Genomic DNA, 14,573 nt, shown 5'->3' on the forward strand with positions numbered 1-14,573 from the left:
AGAATGTTATAAATGAAAATTTCCCAAATATCACCAAAGAGTCTGGCACACATCTTTCAGATGGATATCGGACCACAAGTCACCTCAACTCAAACAGAGCTTCTCCAAGACACATTGTGAAGAGCCTGTCCAATGTCAAGACAAAAGAAAAGGCTCTGCAAGCTTCCAGGAGTAAACACCAATTGACCTATGGGGCAAATCCATCTGGGTGACTGCAGACTTCTCTAGTGAAACTTTTCAGGCCAGAAGACAATGGCCACCTACTTTTAATCTTCCTAAACAAAACAATTTCCTGCTCAGAATTCTATTCCCTGCTAAGCTAAGCTTTAAAGTTGATGGAGAAATCAAATCTTTTACCGATATGCAATCATTGAGGAAGTTTGCCACAACAAGACCAGGTCTACAGGAAATACTTTAACCTGTTCTACACACTGACCATCACAATGGACCACCAGCAAAGTACTCAGAAATTAAAGGAGAGAACCTAGCTTCCACAGTGATGCAAAAGATAAAACTAAGCAATGGACTTTCACAAAATACAATGAATAGAACACTACCACACTTATCAATAATCTCAATAAATATTAATGGCTTGAATTCCCCACCGAAGAGGCATAGACTGGTTGATTGACTTAAAAATTCCCAAGCCATCCATTTGCTGTCTTCATGAAACACACCTAGCCTCAAAAGACAAATTAAAACTCAAAGTTAAGGTTTGAAAGACAATTTTTCAGGCAAAAGGGATTCAGAAGACAAGAGGGGTTGCAATCTTATTTTCAGATACAAGTAGACTTTCTGAATACTACAAGAAACTCTATGCCCAGAAATTTGACAATGTGAAGGAAATGGATCAATATTTGGAATCACACCCTCTCCCTACACTTAGGAAGAAATAGAGCTCCTGAACAGACCAATTTCAAACAAGATCAAAAAAATAATAAAAAGTCTCCCAAAAAAAATGCCCTGTCCCAGATGGCTTCACACCAGAATTCTATCAAACCCTCAAAGAAGAGCTTATTCCCATACTGCATAAATTATTCCAAAAAGTTTAGGAGGAAGGAATCTTTCCCCCAACACGTTCTACAAAGCAAACATCACCCCGATACAAAATCAGGAAAAGACCCAACTAAAAAGGAGAATTTCAGACCAATTTCACTAATGAATATAGATGCAAAAATTCTCAACAAAATCCTAGCCAATAAATTACAGCTTATCATCAAAAAAGTCATACATCACGATCAAATAGGTTTCATCCCAGGGATGCAAGGCTGGTTTAACATACACGAGTCCATGAACATTATTCACCATATAAACAGAAGCAAAACCAAAGACAATATGATCCTCTCCATAGATGCAGAAAAAGCATTGGATAAAATCCAGCATCCTTTTCTAATTAGAACACTGAAGAGTATAGGCTAGGTGGCATATTTCTGAAACTGATAGAAGTTTAACCCACACATAATATTTTACTGAATAGAGTAAAACTGAAACCTTTTCCACTTAGAACTAGAACCAGACAAGATTGTCCTCTATCGCGACTACTGTTCAACATAGTGCTGGAAGTTTGAGCCAATACAATCAGGCAAGAGAAGGAAATAAAGTGCATGCAAATGGGAGCATAGGAGGTCAAACTCTCCCTCTTTGCTGACGATATGATCTTATACTTAGAGAACACCAGAGACGCAACCACAAGACTCCTGGAAGTCATAAAAAAATACAGTAGTGTCTCAGGATATAAAATCAATGTCCACAAGTTAGTAGCCTTTTTATACACCAATAATAGCCAAAATGAGAGGCTAATTAAGGACACAACCCCCTTCTCCATAGCTGCAAATAAAATTAAATACCTAGGAATATACCTAACGAAAGAGGTGAAGGACCTCTATAAAGAAAATTATGAAACCCTAAGAAAGGAAATAGCAGAGGATATTAACAAATGAAAGAACATACCATGTTCATGGCTAGGAAGAATCAACATTGTTAAAATGTCTATACTTCCCAAAGCAATCTACATTCCTATTAAAATACCAACATTGTACTTTCAAGACTTCAAAAAAAATAATTCTTCATTTTGTATAGAACTGGAAAAACCCCATATAGCTAAGGCAGTTCTTAGTAATAAAAACAAAGCCGGGGGCATCAGCATACGAGACCAAGGCCATCATCATCAAAACAGCATGGTACTGGCATAAAAATAGAGACATAGACATTTGGAATCAAATAGAAAACCAGGAAATTAAACTATCATCTTCCAATCACCTAATCTTCAATAAACCAAACAAGCACTTACACTGGGGGGTAAGAATTGTTATGCAATAAATAGTGCTGAGAGAACTGGATATCTACATGTAAAAGACTGAAACTGGACCTGTACCTTTCTCCACTCACAAAAAATGATTCAAGATGGATAAAAGACCTAAATTTAAGGCATGAAATGATAAAAATCCTCAAAGAAAGCATGGGAAAAACACTTGAAGATATCAGCCTAAGGAACGACTTTATGAAGAAGACTTCCGTGACAATTGCAACAATAACAAAACTAAACAAATGGGACTTACTTAAACTGAAAAGCTTCTGTACAGCTTAGGAGACAATACCCAAAGAAAATAGACTACCTACACAATTTGAAGGACATTTGCATATTTTTGAATCAGACCAAATCTTGATAACTAGGATCTACAGAGAACTCAAATTAATCCACATGAAAAAAGCCAACAACCCATACACCAATGGGTAAGAGACATGAATAGAACCTTCTCTAAAGAAGACAGACAAATGGCTAACAAACATGAAAGAATGCTCATCATCCCTAATTATTAGAGAAATGCAAATCAAAACCACCCTGAGATATCATCTAAACTCAGTGAGAATGGCTCACATCACAAAATCTCAAAACTGCAGATGCTGGCGTGGACATGGAAAGAAGAGAACACTTATACACTGCTGGTGGGACTTGAAACTAATACAAACTTTTTGGAAGAAAGTATGGAGAACCTTCAAAGAATTCAAGCTAGACCTCCCATTTGATCCTGCAGTTCCATTACTGGGCATCTACCCAGAAGGAAAAAAAATCATTTTACCATAAGGACACTTGCACTAGATTGTTTATTGCAGCTCAATTTGCAATTGCCAAAATGTGGAAACAGCCTAAATGCCCACCAACCCAGGAATGGATTAATAAGCTGTGGTATATGTATACCATGGAATACTATTCAGTCATTTAAAAAGATGGAGACTTTACATACTTTGTATTAACCTGGATGGAATTGGAACACATTACTCTTAGTAAAGCATCACTAGAATGGAAAAGCAAGAATCCTATGTACTCAATTCTCATATGAGGACAGTTGATGATCTAGTACGCGGTAGGGGATGCTGGAAAAGGAGAGCAGAGAGAGGGAAGGAGGGGGAAAGATAGGAGAAAGGGAGAGGAGAGAGAAAGAAGGAGTGAGGGTGTCAGGGAAGGGAAGAGCAGAGAGAGGAAAGGAGGGAGGGGGTGGGGGTGAGTGATGGTGTGTGACACACCTTTTGGGGGAGGGACACAATTATAAGAGGGGCTTTATCTAACAAATGCAATCAATGTAACCTGGTTCCTTGTAACCTCAATGAATCCCAAACAGTAAAAAAAAAAAAAAAAAGAAAGAAATATACCATTCATGCCCACATCACAAAATCTCAAAACTGCAGATGCTGTCGTGGATGTGGAGAGAAGGGAATACTTTTACATTGCTGATGGGACTGCAAACTAATACAATCTTTTTGGAAGGAAGTATGGAGAATCCTCAAAGAACTCAAACTAGACCTTCCATTTGATTCTGCAATCCCATTACTAGGCATCTATCCAGAAGAAAAAAAATTATTTTATCGTAAGGACAGTTGCACTAGACTGTTAATCTCAGCTCAATTTACAATTGCCAAAATGTGGAAATGGCCTAAATGCCCACCCATCCAGGAATGGATTAACAAACTGTGGTTATATATATACCATGGAATACTATTCAGCCATTGAAAAGATGGAGACTTTACATCTTTTACATTAAACTGGATGGAAGAGGAACACATTATTCTTAGTAAAGTTTCACAAAAATGGAGAAGCAAGAATCCTATGTACTCACTTCTGAGATGAGGACAATTGATGACCTAGTACATGGTGGGGGTGAGGGAAGTTGGGTTCAGGGAGAGGGAAGGAGGGAGGGGGTGGTGGAATCATGGGTGTGACACGCCTCTTGGGGATGGTACACAATTATAAGAGGGACTTTACCTAACAAATGCAATCAGTGTAACCTGGTTCTTTGTACTCTCAATGAATCCCCAACAATAAAAAAAAAGAACAGAACTATACTTAACACTTTATATGCATTATTTCATTTAAACCTGAAAACAGCCAAATGAGATAGCTTACAAAGAGATAAACAAGGCTTAGAGAAGCAAAGCAAGTTGCCCAAGTAAAGGCAGAATGAGAATTTGACTCCAAGCCTGTGATTCCAGGGCCCAAGATCTTAGTGATTAAACACTACTGCCTTCCCACTAAGAAATATCCAAGAGTGAAACAGAAAACTTTTGCTGAAATGCTTTTAGAAATGGAAAGCATTTTTTGAAAGTGAAGCAAAAACCAAGAAGCAAAACTCTACAAAACTACAAACAAAACTATCTGATACCCTTTTACTGAATGACTATAAAAGCACTTCACACATAGAAATACAGACTATCTCCTAATCACTATCCTCTATACCAGGGGTTCTCAACCTTTCCTTAGGGGTCACCTAAGACCATCCTGCATATCAGATATTTACATTGCAATTCATAACAGTAGCCAAATTACAGTTATGAAGTAGCAACGAAAATAATTTTATGGTTGGGGGTCACCACAACATGAGGAACTGTATTAAAGGGTCATGGCATTAGGAAGGTTGAGAACCACTGCTCTAGATTTGCATCCTTTTAAGCTTTGAGCAGTAACAACAATACAACAATTATCAGACCCTGTGAACTGTGTCTGGCATGGGACAACAACAATTAAAGTGAGACAACAATAATGAAAATAAGTTGTAAGATTTAGGGTTTGACTTAACCCCCCGCCAGTTTACTTTTATCCCCTTTCTTCACTTGCCTTTTTCTTCATCTTTGTCATCTGGAGCAAATTAAATCATCACTTTGTAGCAGGCATTCCTCCAATCCACTGCTGGCCCATTTTCAAAACGATCTCAAACTGTAGAAACTTTTTATCAGCCTCAAAGAACACAAACGTTGTCAACTTTCTTCTAGTATTAACTATTTCAGTGGCCAGTCATTAACAAACCAATTTGTACACTGAATGCTCTGTAAATGAAAGCAGCTTTAAAAGTGAACTCAAATCTGTGAGACAGGCAAGTGTGCACACAACAGGGCAAACATTTGGCCTCATTAACTGTGCTGCTTTAGGTTCATGGTCCTTATGTTCTGATAACCTCTATTCTGAAGAGCTCAGTCCCTTGGCAGGTCCTTCATTGTCTCTAGCCATTACCCACTGACGTTGGGAACTCTGTTAGAACTTAACACATTTTAAGATTTAGGCCATTAGAAAAGGAGTAACCAGTATGCACTCTTGAACTACATAGTAGAAGAAATTGGACAGAGAAAAACATTAATATCCATTACCTTTCCCACAGGTCACCATTGGAATTTAAGGCTATAAAAATGTGTAGGTATTTGACTGCCTCAATAATTTCCAAAGAGTCACTCTAGGGTTACCACAGCTGCCCTTACAAGAAAAGACTCTCTGGAGTATTAGGTTTTACCTGAAATTTTCTAAGAATATTGTATTCTAAAGCACAATGTATCTGAGTTTGTTGAAATGTTTTTAAATATTTTAAATTAGCTACCAGTAATAATCTTTTAAATCTTTGTGTAAAAGAGATGCTTCAAGAAAACACAAGCTGCTTTATTTTGTGGCTCTTGAGACACACTACCATGTCACCACCCTGCTCACTCAGTACATGTGCTCCAGTTTGAAGGACCCAAAGTAGTGGATAGAGCACTGGACACAGGTTCTATTGTTTAGATTAGTACAATGCCTGGAATATAATAACCACTTAATGAATATTTGTTGAACAAATAGGAAAAATGCTTTCAAGTACTACTTTTTCAACTGCAAGAACATTCCAGAAAAATTCTATGAGACATGGATTTACTGGCAACCTCCAAAAGAAGAAAATACAAAGAAAATATAACAATTGTATATTAATAATGGACATCAATAGAAATCATATTTTTTAATTTAGTTAGAAATAAAAGGCTGCCAATATGGGGAAAGGGGTGTTAGGGTAATTAAAGCCCAATTCATAATAGTAGATAAGAAAAAGTTTTTAATTGACTTGTGGGTTTTCCTTTCTATGTCTATAATTTAATGATGTCAAGTTTACTGAGGAAATAAATAACTATAATGTACACTTATATCCCCATGTAATCATGCATGGTACTAGAGCTGCTGAAAGCCAAGAACCATGTCTCACTTGTTATATACTTTTCTCCTGCTTTTAATACAAATTTCTACACACATTAAGAGTTCAATAAATGTTTAGCAATTTCAAGGAATAAGTGTCTAGTAAGTGTCTTATTTAATATAAGCTTTTATCTGAATCTCATACTACACTCCACCCCAAAGACTCTATTGCCTAAAGAAGCATAGTTTGGCTTAAATAACAAAAACAAAATAATTACTGTTAATGATACTAAGCGAGAAAGTACTGACAGATCTGAGTCTTGGTGCATTTCAATCATGTGACTCTGCCATATCTGTTTTCCTCTGATATGAGGACCATACAGCCATCCCTCTATTCACAGAGTTGTTACATGAATAAATCAGCACATATTTATATGACAATCATTATAAGCAAGGTATTGGGAAAGATAAAGTAGTTCAATTACCTCCCAAATCTCCACCACCAACAGCAACAACTTTCTGCGTGCAAGGCTCTGATTTAAGCACTTTACTTTAGGTGTACAATCTCCTATCTGAAAACCTTGGTGCCAGATGTGTGTCCAAATTCAGAAATGTCCAGACTTTTAGATAGGCAATAACCTGCATACACTACACATTATTTAATAGTCCTAAAAAAATGATTAACATGAAGTAGAATAAAGACTGTAAATAACCTCATTATCAGTGCAAGTTAGGTTTTGCTGCCACCTACGTTTTGGCATCTAACTTACCAAATAAATTTTTTTTCAGTTTTCAGAGCTTTTGAAATGAGAAAACTGCATACAAATTATAGTCCTAGCTAATTCATGTAATCCTTGCAAGTATCCTAAGAGGTAAGTTCTGTTATCCCTATTTTACAGATGAGATGACTGAGTTACAGAGAGGTTAACTAACTCACCCAGGGTCCCGCAGCTATTAAGTCTCCTAGCCAGAATTGGAATTCAGGCAGCCTAGCTCTACAGCTTGTTCTCTTAACAAGTATTTTCTATGACCTCTCTCAAAAACCCCTTCAGAACACTATAAAAACATGTGAAAAATGTGATCACTATCAAATGATCTAAGCATCAAAAAAATAGGAGAAACATCACAAGGCAGCATTTATTCATTATCCAGTAACTATTTATAGAGTGCATATCACATGCCAGGTGCTCAGAATACAACAATGAGCAAGCCAGACAAGGTCTAGGTCGCCTTCATGGAGCCAGAGGCCAGTGTCGAGATGGGCAGGCATCAAATAAACATAATGATACAATAGGACAAGTTTGTGACTGACATTCACCTTCAGAGGAGAAGGAGGCCAGACTCAGAAGGAGATGATATAATAGGACCTGAGATTTTACCTGTTCCTCGACTAGTGCTGGGATTTGAACTGGCAGAAAGGAAAGGCATGGTATCCATTCAACAAGCACAAATTATGCACCTATTCTATACCAGGAAAAGCATTAAGCACGAAAGTTCCAGACTGGGGAAAATCAGTTTAAACCAACAGAGATCTGTGTAAGAGAATAATAAGGACATGTGGGAAAGGAGGCTGGGGTCAAATCATGTAGGATGCCTGTGTACCCAGTTAGGGAGTGGGAACTTGACTCTGCAGGAGCCACTGAAGGTTATTTTATAGGTTATTCCTCCAAAATATTAGGATTTATCCTACGGAATGTCAATAATCATCTGTGTTCCTATTTGGGACCAACTATACTTCAAAGATGGATTGCATAAAGTCAATAAAATTCATTTAAGCCTCAAAAATCGGGGTAATACTAATCTCTGAAGGAATAAAGATAAGGCGTTTTGAAAATGCTGAGAGGCATGATCTAAAGGAAAATGACAAACCCCTCTTAAAATCCCAAAGGTCATTTCTAGAACCTAAATTATTCCTTTATACACAAATGAAACTTTCAACATTCCAAAGGATTAACATATTTCAATGAGAAAATAAAAAGCATTTGTTGAAAAATATTTTTTTTTTTTTATTTTGAGACAGTCTCACTTAGTTGCCCTCAGTGTCGTGATGTCACAGCTCACAGCAAGTGATCCTCTTGCCCCAATCTCCCTAGTAGCTGGGACTATAGGCACCCGCCACAACACCCGGCTATTTTTAGAGATGGGGTCTCGCTCTAGCTCGGCTGATCTCAAACTCCTGGGCTCAAGCAATCCACCCTCCTCGGCCTCCCAAAGTGCTGATATTATAAGCATTAGCCACTGCACTGGGCTGGAAAATAAATTCTTAACTTACCCAAGCACGTTGGCTCACACCTATAATCTCAGCACTCTGGGAGGCTGAGGCGTGTGGATTACTTGAGCTCAGGAGTTTGAGACCAGCCTAAGCAAGAGCAAGACCTAGTCTCTACCAAAAATAGAAAAACTAGCTGGGTGCTGTGGCAGAGCCTGTAGTCCCAAATACTTGGGAGGCTAAAGCAAGAGGATCACTTGAACCAAGGAGTTTGAGATTGCTGTGAGCTATGATGCTAAGGCACACTAGCCTAGGGCAACAGAGTAAGACTCTATCTAAATAAATAAATACATAACTTGAACAATGGTCTGGTTGTTAATAAAGTTGGTGACAACTTACCTTGTAGCACAAGGGACAATATGACAGTGGAAAAGTGAACTTCTTTTTAACATACATCAGACTTCCCATTCCCCCATCCCCTTATCTAAACAGAGTAGAGGAACTGAATTACATATTCATTCTCAGGGATCAGTGTAAACAGCTAAGTAGAGAGACATATTTGTCCTCTCCAAAATATTGTTATTTTTATTTTTATTTATTTTTATTTTTTATTTCAAATTAATGTGAGGGTACAAATATTTAGGTTACATTGTTCTCATTTCCAGGGTAAAGTTCCAGCTGTAAAAGAGCCCTTCACCCACGGGGTGTGTTATAAACCCTCCTAATGTGTACATTAGGTGAGATCCAATCTCATGCCCTCCCTCCTGCCAATCGTCCTCCCCCTCCCACCTCCCTCTACTCCCGTACTAGACTATATTTGTGTTTTATTGTTCATATGAGCATGTAATTGTTTATATATTGGTTTCATGTTAGTATGGAGTATATTAGGTATTTATTTTTCTATTCTTGCAATACTTTACTAAAATAATGTACTTCAACTTCATTCAGGTAAATGTAAAAAATGTAAAGTCTCTATCTTTTTGAATGGAGGAATAGCATTCCATGGTGTACATATACCACTGTTTGCTGATCCATTCACGTGTTGATGGGCACTTAGGTCGCTTCCACAACTTGGCAATTATGAATTGAGCTCTAATGAACACTCTGATGCAAAATGTCTTTGTGGTAAATGATTTTTGTTCTTCTGGGTAGATACCTAGTAATGGAATTGCAGGATCAAATGGAAGGTCTTTGAGGATTCTCCATACTTCTCTCCAAAAATGGCTGCATAAACTTGCAATCCCACCAGCAGTGTAGAATTATTCCCGTCTCTCCACATTCACACCAGTATCTAGTGTTTTGAGACTTTGTGATGTGGGCTAATCTTGCTGGGATTAGGTGATATCTTAGAGTGGTTTTGATTTGCATTTCTCTGGTGATAAAAGATGATAAGCGTTTTTTGTGCTTTTTTTTTTTTTTTTTTGGCCATTCATCTGTCATCCTTGGAGAAGTTTCTGTAAAAATCTCTTGTCCACTTATACAGGGGGTTGTTTTCTTATTGTTTAATTTGAGCTCTCTATAGATTCTAGTTATCAGGCTTTTGTCAGATTCATAACATTCAAAAATCTTCTCTCATTCCAAAGGTTGTCTGTTTGCTTTGTTTGTGGTACCCTTAGCTGTGCAAAAGCTTTTTAGCCTTATCAAATCCCAGGTATTTATTTTTGGTGTTGCTGCAACTGCTGGGGGGGGTCTGTCTTCCTCATAAAGTTTTTTTCCCAGGCCAATACCTCCGGAAAGCTTTTTTAAATCTTTCCACTGTCTAATTTTTTTTTTCAGCCACAGAAATGACTCTTTAATGGCTTCCCCTTGTTCTGAGAATGATATGGCAATGAAAACCTCATCATTCAACATTAGCATGTTATGAAACTGAAGATGCCATTTTGCATTTGCTATAGTTAGTAATGCTTATAACATGTTGCGAAGTGTCATTTAAAACAGTAGCTTTAGCACAGAGATTTTGCTGATGCAAGGTAAAATGAAAAGAAATCAGAGCATCTGGATCTCTTAATACTTTGTTTATCTATGCAATAAACCTTTCATGTTTTCCTGCCATGGAAGGTGCACTGTCTGTACATACACTCACTAAATTTACCAGTTCAACATTTATCTTGAAAATTGTTGAAGATATCTATCTATCCCCCATGTTCCATTCAAAAGAGTGCCCAAAGGAAGTAACTCTTCATAGCAAAGAAAATCTTCTTTTACGACATTAATGAATGATAAAACCTGTGCCAGGTCAGTAGTACCAGTTAATTCATACAAAACAACTGAATAATACATATTTTCCCTTTGAAGTACAGCATGAAGTTGTTTTGTTAAGTTAAAAGCTAATCTATGCTGTCAATCAGTTATGGTCCTCCTAAATAAAAGCAGTTGTTTGTACTTTGAAACATTATCAGGGTCTAAGTATCCCACAACTTCAATAATACATTCTTTCACAATTTTGACATCACTGAATAGTTTCCCTTTTATTCTGAGTATAAAACTACTTTATAAATTGCTTAAGTGGCATTATTTCTACATGTTGATGCTACATGATAAAATTATCTTTGCTTTTGCTTTTCATCTTTTAATTTCTGCAGTGCAACCTTTTGTGCCTTTCCCTCTAATTTAAAATATTTGTGGTCCTTATAGTGTTACAATGCTGATAAGCACCGAGTTCTTTAATGTTGATATTGCAGGATCACAATATAAGAAATCATCTTATCTTTAGCAAAAACAAGATAACATTGTAATTGCCAATCCATTAAAAATTTCATTTTCTTCCTCCAGCATTCTCTTGGTCTTCTTTGACATGATGGGCTGTTAAGTACACAGAATTAAAAAAATATGGCCAAGCTGTGCAACTATTCACAACTATTCACAAATTTCACTTTAAATAGAAACAGAACACCATTGTCAAAAGCTGATAACAGTCTGGCATACTTGAGACCTCCATAAACTTTTGCCAACCAGCCTCCAGTGATAGTGGCTCCAGTCAGGTGAGGGAAGTTATCATTAAATCATGAATATAGTGGGCATAAATTTAGCCCTTATGGTTTATTAGTGTTCTAATTGTACTGGTCAATCTGGGAGGATCATTTCATTGAAACTTATTTTATCCTTTGATATTTAAGTTGCATTCATTTTAAAAAACAAAATAAAAGTATAAAAGATGAACAAAATGTATTAATAAAAACAAAAGGATTTGTTCTTTAAAACTTGGATTCAGTCAAAAGGCTCCATTTAAGGACCTAGAAGCCACATGTGGCCTTAAGGCCTCAAGTTCCCCAACCCTGCTCTAGGTGTACCAGGTAGACTACCAAATACATTGATTCGTATGGAAGATTCTGAGGAAAATGCCCATGGCTAACTCACATCCATCTTTATTTTTTTCCTGACCAATATAGTTTTACTATACAATCACATCAGTGACAAGCTTAGCTTACACTTGGTATCAGTATCACAAAACGAAGAAGTAACAAAATGATATAAACTCTTTTCCTTGAAACAGCTCCAAGTTTGTATGTCTCTCAGGAATGCATTATCACAAAAATGACAGCTTTAGAAAGGCGAACCTATTAGGATAAATATCCTTTCTCTACTAAATTCCATATTTTAATAGAACTAAAGTCTACTTTGGAGTTTATCAAATGATTTGGAAACTACAAATCATTTGCACATTATCTAACTAAATTGATAAGAAAAAGCTTTTACTATTATAATGAAACCTTTCTTCAGAACATCAAGTAAACCCTATATAGTTACACCACATGTTTTAAAATGTGCTTATTAAAATGGAAAATTAAAAACCTTGGGCCATTGGGGCTCTTATTTATCTATTTTAAAAATACATCATTTGATTTTTCAGTAGAAACCACTCTTTTCTCGCTGCCATAAGAAGTGCTACCAGGATGGTGAAATTTAGCCATTATCTTCATTCACAACTTAGTTTCTTCTCAGATTGCTGCCAATTAGTACATACTGTGTCAATGGCAGCACTTGGTCACACATTAAGCAAACAGTCCTATCGCTGTTAAGCATAAGGACATTAATAAGAACTTGTAATTAAATAAGGTAATATTTTTAGATATAAAATGACATCAATAACTGCTGAATTATTTCATTTTTTTCAGTTTTCAGATTTGAGCATTAGATACAACCTATTTCCAAAAATACAGATGCATACATCAGCATGTGCTTGCTCACTGGTATTTCTCCCTACTTTCAGCCTCTCCATTCAATTTTCTTCACATGCTAATTGCACCATGCAAGTGAGCAAATGAACCTCTCAGTATGGGAGCTAACACCACAACTGCATAAGAAGAAAGTCATATTGCAAAGAGTAGTTTGTTTGTTTGTTTGTTTTTAATGCTGCTTCTGGAGAGTTTATGCAACTGTAAGATCTAATCTAAGAAAATGTGGCTTCTTTAGACAAAAAAAAAAAAAAATCAAGTGCCATCCAAATTGAGGCAGTTTTAAATCCCAGATTCTGTTAGTCACCATTCAATGTGTTTAGTAACTAGCCTATGCTAACTTGAGTGACTTTATTCCAAACCACTAAAGTCTTGACTGCATTAAAACGATGAACATCTTAGTTTACAGATGCAGAAACGGAGCCAGACATCACAAGTCTCACTAATTCCCTCTTTCTCAGGCCTGCTCGGCAGCTGGAGAAGAATCAGACTTAGGAGTATGAATAAGGATTGCATACAAACGTTTATACATACATTTTAAGTGGCTATGATTCTTGAGCTAAGTTATTGAAACCTAGAAAGAAACTTTAAAGTTCCCTCGCTAAGGAATACTAAGGATATTTAGCAATGGAATGATCTCATCACTTTCAGTAAACCATAGGCTATATTTCAAGCCTCCAAGAAAATCATTAATCAACTGTGATTAAACAAACAAAAAAAAGCTAAGAAAGTCAGAGCTGAAGACATTTAGAGCGAAGTTAAAAGCTTCGAGGAAGAAGAGTGTGCTCCTGACTTCAGAGCCAGCAGGGGAGCCTTTCAAGTTAGAAGATTGTGAGGGAGGGGATGGATTGGGAAGCATAAAGCAGAAACTGTTAGAGGGCAATAGATAGTGGGGCTGAGGAAGGCAAAGGGACCCCAGACTGTCAGCGCAGCGACAGCGAAACCCAAAGGAGAAGAGCTTGGAGAAATGACAAAGAACCACAGGAAAACTGGGTTCTAGGTTCCTACAAGAACCCAGGCGTCCGGCGGAGTCAGAGGGACCAGGAGATAGACATGCGAAGGTGTTGGGATGAGGACGCGCACCGGCCCGCGAAAGAAAAAGAGATGGGCCGGGCAAACAGTGAAGCTGGTTCCCTTCCCCTCTGCCCGAGGTACAGATCCCAGCTTCTTGCCGCTCACAGCCGCGCAGCGCCAGGTCCCAAAGGCAAAGAAGCAGCTGTTAGAGACCCTGTGACTTCAGGATCCTGTCTCACCTTGCTTTGCCCTGCGTCCCAGCGTCCCGCCGCTCCTTCACCGCTGCTGCGCTCCGAGGGCCGAAGACAGAGTCCCACGGTGAAAACGGGGTCCCTCCTGCTGCGAGGCACCAGCACCCGCACCTCCGCACGCCGCCGTGCTCGCCCTGGCCACTTCACCCTGCCTTCGTGCAGGCGGAGAACATGGACCCTAACCCGAATGCCGCTCCAGTTATTTTCAAAAGTCCGCGTTCCAGGCTTCCCCGGAATAGGAGCTGAGCTGCTGGGACTGCAGCCGCACAGCCTTAGCCTGACCTCACCAGGGTGTGGGGTGGAGGGAGGGAGGGGGGCGGGAGCCCAGGAGGGAGGGAGAGGGAGTGGGGGGAGGGAGCGCTCGGGCGGGGGAAACATGGCGGCGGGGGTGGCCCTGGCGGCGCCTGCGCGGGAGGCGAGGGAAGCTGGGGCTAGGACAGTGTGTGGGGTCCGAGTTGAATGCCCCAGGCTGTAGCCGATGCGTGACAGGGAAGAGCCGGAAG

At 38.4% G+C, this 14,573-nt stretch overlaps 1 protein-coding gene across 7 annotated transcripts in view; it reads right to left on the reverse strand.

Moving 5' to 3' along the window:
• Positions 1 to 14,366, reverse strand: part of KLHL13 (kelch like family member 13) — a 271,741-nt gene extending 257,375 nt beyond the window's left edge. For 6 of the 7 annotated variants that reach the window (XM_053580330.1, XM_053580328.1, XM_053580324.1 and 3 more), the window contains exon 1: positions 14,059 to 14,346. The gene's annotated coding sequence lies outside the window, so the exon portion shown is untranslated. Of the gene's footprint in view, positions 1 to 14,058 lie in introns of all 7 variants that reach the window. The other variant, XM_053580327.1, reaches the window with a different exon arrangement.
• Between the last annotated feature and the right edge of the window lie 207 nt (positions 14,367 to 14,573).

This window comes from Nycticebus coucang, chromosome X (assembly GCF_027406575.1).
Source record: "Nycticebus coucang isolate mNycCou1 chromosome X, mNycCou1.pri, whole genome shotgun sequence".
Classification (NCBI taxonomy): Eukaryota; Metazoa; Chordata; class Mammalia; order Primates; family Lorisidae; genus Nycticebus; species Nycticebus coucang.